Source organism: Centruroides sculpturatus, unplaced genomic scaffold, assembly GCF_000671375.1.
Source record: "Centruroides sculpturatus isolate CEXI.00-Female unplaced genomic scaffold, Cexi_2.0 scaffold218, whole genome shotgun sequence".
Taxonomy (NCBI): domain Eukaryota; kingdom Metazoa; phylum Arthropoda; class Arachnida; order Scorpiones; family Buthidae; genus Centruroides; species Centruroides sculpturatus.
Window position 1 is genome coordinate 455,122 of NW_019384383.1, and position 5,516 is coordinate 460,637.

Sequence of the window (5,516 nt, forward strand, 5' to 3'; positions counted from 1 at the left end):
AGCCGCGTCTGGTGGCAACCTTCATTCAATAAATCGCACGTCGGCCCCGGAACTCGGATAATGAGATTCCTATTGGCTACTTTCGACACCTTGGGTTGTGGTTTGACAACTCGGCCCGGCACGTGACGATGGCCCGTTTCCGGCCGCCGGCCCGCCGCTCTCTCCCCGCGCGGGCCAAAAACCCGGGGCCCGCCCGCCCCCGGGTCCCCACCCGGCGGGCCCGACCGGGGGCCCGGCGCCTCCGGGGTAATAAGACGGGAAGCGGCGGCGTTAGCGCCGTAGAGGCGAAACACTGGAGCTGCCAATAGTCGCGCCATAGGGGTGGGTTTAGCAAGTCCCGCCTCGCCGGGTGACAGACAGCGTCGCCTCCACTGCTACACTAGCGCCACGCCGCGGGGCTGTTAGACGCCGCCGCGCGCTTCTGCCACCCGGCGGCCGGTCTCGTCACTCGGGCCATTTAATAGGTCTCCACCGACTGCGCCGTCGGATGGCCCTTTTTTTTCTTCGGCGGATTGGCCACTCGTCAAGTAAGTAAACGTCGTCGCCTCCCCCCCCGCCGTCGGTCTCTAACGAACGAAAGAGGGCGCCCCCGACTCGGCCTCCCGTCTTTTCCGCGGCCCGCCGATGCCCCGGCCCCTCTCGGGCCGTCCCCGGGCCCGCCCCTCCCGCTTTCCATTCTCGGTGTTTTTCCTTCCGCGGATCGATCGACGGGCGGGGGATTTTCCTCCCCCGAACTGGAAAACTTTTCCGAGTTTCTGCTGGCCGTTCCGACCAGTGTTTTCCAGTCGAGCCTTTACGAATATTAAAAATCCGACCCGGGACTTTGCACCCCCGGACCACGCGGTGTCCGTAACGGAGCGCCCCTGCCGAAAAAACAGCGACTTATTTTTGTAAACTCTCGCGCTCTTTCCGACACGCAAAGTTGGCGCGCGTGCGTGCGGGCCTCCCTTCCTTGTCTCGGATGGCTTTATCAATTCTGGAGGTTGCGATACTATTTTCGCTCGGACGAAATTAGCCATTGTCTCGGCCCCTCCGGGGGGACGTGGCGCGTTTATCCTGGTTTGAGGAATTTTTTCTTAATTTTACCGCATTTCCATACTTCACTTGTGGCGGGGGGGTAGTTATCGCCACTCTTTCCTCGCGTGTCTGCGCTCACGTAAATTCCTCGCCGGCCCGGAGGGGGGGAGAGGACTCGAGCCCAATAACAACCGATAATCAAAGGACGATTATCGGCTGTTACGGGCCGTCGAGCGAGGAATAAATATTAATAGAATTACATTTTTCGCTCTCCGTCGTCTGGCGATTCCCCCGTTCGGCCCGGTTTCTATCGGCGGAAAGATCGATAATCGGGCCCGACGTCGGAAGGCCCGGTTAACCGTTAGGCATTAAGCATGCGCCGATCGATCGAGAAGCGATACCGGCGCGTGCTTCTCCGTCGTAGTAAGAGTGTCCATTCACGTTTTCTCCCGGCCTTTTTATGAATGGCGGCGCGGCCGGGTTTCTTTCCTCACCCGACCGGACGGCCCACCGCGCGCGGGCCCGGGGGGCCGAAAATCCCCGTCCCTTTTCCGGGGTTATCCGATGCCGTTTCGGATCCGGCGCCGCGCGGGCGCACGCGCCGGTGGCCCCGCCGCCGTCGCCGGTCGTCGCTAATTGCCGCCAATTATCGGCGCCCGGCCCGGGGCCGATAACCAGATTTGCGTGACGTCACACCTCTGGCGCGATTATTCGGATGGAAACTCTGGCAATTCCCAGCTTCCCCCAGGAATTATCTCGGTGGCTAAATGTGTTTTGAATACTAAAAACACGCGCTTTGACAGCGATAAACTAGCCGTTTGTATAAGCTAATTCCCTCACCCCCCGTCGTTTTTGATTGTCGGCGGGGTTAGAAAACGTCATCTTTAACCGCTCTTCTTTGTTGCCCCCCGGTAGAAAATGGGTCCCATTCTCCGTTTCGATAGCGCGGAGATGGAAGGGAACCGTTCCCTTCCCCATGGAAACCAGGACCCAGCACCCTCTTATTTTTAGGCACCCGAATTTCGAGTAATACGTCTCGGAGTGGCAAATTAGCAGATTTTCTTGGCCGGGAACTCGTAAATTGCGTCGTCTTCAATCTCTCTCCCCCCGGCCCGCGTGATAAATGTGGCATTTATCCGGACGACATGGGTCCCGGGGCGAGGAGGAAATATTCCAGAAAGAAAATCGCGTGCGATCCACATTAATCGAAAGATGGGACGGCCTTATCTTCTAAGGAAGATCTAGAATAACGGAAGAAGCCGGTAATCGGACCAAAAACCACATTTACTAACAAAACCCTCGACTCGAACCGCATTTTCGGTGGCCATTTTGGATGGTGTCTGGCGCTGCCACGTTCTATTTTCTCTCTTAATCTTCTCCTTAACCGAAATCTCGCCTAGATTATCTCGTAACGGTTACGTTTCGCTACTTTCCAGGCGATTACTACGCTATTCCGACGGTTACGTTCGACGACGTAACCTTAGTAAAGCGCGTATGGGTTGGAGAAATTAACGTCGAACGTAACGTGTGACGAAAGTAGTACAAACGTAACCGTCATCAAAATTCTATACTCGAAGAGATATCGGGCTTCGTACACTAATCGAGTTCGGATCATCTCGAGCGTAACAAATTTACCTCTAGTATTTTCCAACGGCCCCGCTAAGGCAGCCGTTTTTTACCTTAATTAACATAAAAAAAAAAGTGGAATTTTGCCGGTTAATTCCGTGCCGACAACCTCAAATTATTTAATACTTTCTGCAACCGGGCCCTGACCAAAAGTCGGTTAACTTTTTTTGGCCGTCCGCCATTTGCAGGGTGGAAAAGTCTGGTTTTGTTAGTCAACGTTATCTCTTTTACTATCGCTCTGCAAAGGTTCTTATCGCATTAAAATGCTAATTAATTGTTTATTTATATAGTTTTTATCGCCTTTCTATATTAATCACGCGAAATGTCCGGTTTAATTCTCGTCCATTCAATTTTTTTCCGATAATAATTACGGCGTATTATTTTTATTACCTTTAACTCTATTAATTAGGGAATAATCCTTATTTTAAAGGCATTAAACTAGTCCTTTCTACCCCTTTTCGTTTCCAACGGTCGAATTTCGGGGGTGACAAATTTTAACCAATCCGGCCACGGTTCTTTTTTAATGGTTTAAAAGTTTTACGTCGTATTCTTCCAGCCTATTGTCGAGTAATTTACAATATAATTACGCTTTTAAAGCGTTTACGTGGAAGGCATTTTGAAAAAAGAAGTACAAAATGGCGGACGGTTAAATAGTTTTATAGTTAGAAATTTAAGGGGATTGTTTGTTTTGTAGGGAAGAATCGATGGGGTGACCGACCAGGCTGCCGGGAGCTGTCAAAACGAGTGTCTCGTTAGCATTTGGAGGTTGATTTAACAATTAAGAAAGACAAAATTAGTGTTTTCTATCAATTGGATTAGTGGAAAACTGACGTAAGCGGTGGGACATTCCCGACGTTCTTTCTGTGGCCAGGCATTTTTGATTGATATCAGTTTTTCTTGGCTAGAAAAATAAATTGCCTGTTATCTTTATTTCTTTAAATGTTATTGTATAAACAGAAGAATCGTTGCTAAGCTCTTTTCTAATTTAAGGAGGCCGTCGGCTGCGGGAACCAACAAAGTTTATATTAATTGTAAGAACACTCGTCTTTCCTATAATGTTCTATTCCTTTCTTATACAATACGCTTATAGTAAAATAACCCGTTACGGAAACGACCGGACGTACGGCGCGTGTAATATAAAGCTATATTATCTATGGAAACAAGTGTATTCGATATAGAAATATTAAAACGTGCCCAGGGCAGAGATAGATTTTCTATAAAATAGCCTATATTCTATGGCAGTGTTTTTCGACCCGTGGGTGGCGACTCCAGGGGGTGGCGGGTAAAAGAAAAAGACGAGCGTTTGTAGGTCCTACACTACATTAAAAAAACTACAATTTCGGCCAGAATTACGGCCCACCCCAGAAAATGATAGGGGAAGAAGTGTCGATTGGCAAAAAGAAATAAAAAGTAGAAAAGTACAAGCTGAAAATTCAGATCCTAAGAAAAACAGAAAGTCGACAGTTGCCTGTGCCTAATGTTATAATTAAAGGAAGTTTCGTACTTTATGTGTGTTAAGTTATTGTCGATCCTTCCGAAATTTTCATTTTAATCGACAATAATTTGTTTTTAAAGTCACCGATATAGTTTTAATATGGCCCTAGAGGGGTGACCAGAATTTTTTAACTGGTAAAGAATGGCGTATTCGAGAAGGTGGAAAAACACTGTTCTATGGCATTTATTGACAGCGTTTACGCGCCGTAGGAAGACGGAGCGCTGGTATACTTCGTATTCCTTTGGCATTTTTACGCAATCGGTAAATACGTGAAAGTTTCTTAAGTGTCTTTAACGATGTACGTCTCGTACTTTTTACCATATTTACTACTAAATTTTCCTTTACCGCCCCAGCCGGGGCCCTACGATTCCGAGGAAAAGCGCAATTAGCGTAGTTTTCCGTCTAAAGTCCCTTTTCTGTAGTAGCCCTTCTGCCTGGACGGGGTTTGCTTACCATTATTGTTATCGATTCGTCCCGCTTACGGTGGCATTTCGTAGCTTAAAAAAGACGTTAGTACGTTAGAAATCGATAAGTTAGACGAGGCCTTCGTACTTGGAACAATACTCGAGTATTAGAAAAGTGGAGGAAGCAAATCTCTTCGACTTCTCCCATTTTCTGATACGCCAGTGTTTGGGGCGGACGACTATACGGGACGTTTCGGAGGTTTTCTCGGAAAAGTTACCAAATGCGGATTCGATCTGGCAAATGAAATGTTGGAGTAAGCGTTAGGCCTGTCATTCTCGATATTTCTGGTCAAAGAATGCGTCCTCCCGCCTCTCGACACCACATTCGGGTTTATATTAACGCGTTAGAATCTTTTAATCCTCTTCCGGACTCGATTCTTCCCCCTTTCGGAACCGAGAAGCGTACTTTAGAGCCGGGAGAACGACACGAAGGAACTAAAATGGGTGGAAAAGTCGTCCCTTTTAGGCATTCATCCAAATAGCTAATTAATTTATCGGCCGATTGATAATTAAGAGTACTACGCGTTAATATCTGACTTAAGTAGGGAAGATGGAATTGTAGAGCCCGCGCTGGTTATACCCCGACTGAGGACGAACGTAGCGTACAATGGGAAGGTGTAAACGGAGGAGAGAAGAAAAGTAAAGTATGCAAACGCATTTATAAGAATGACGAAGGATGCCGAGTGTTGGCGGAGGCGCGAGGAAATCCGTGCGGATGGCATTCGTCACGTGTTCGAGGAGGGAGAGAGGAGGGAAACGTCGATCCGTCGCGATCGATGAATGCGTCGCCCGTCCGCTTTTTCCCGGGACGATGCGCGACGTCAGATGTTGTAGACGGGTTTGGCGTAGCGAACAACTCGAGACGTGTGCGGGCGTGACGAAGATCACGCGTGAGAAGAAACAATCACCTCCGT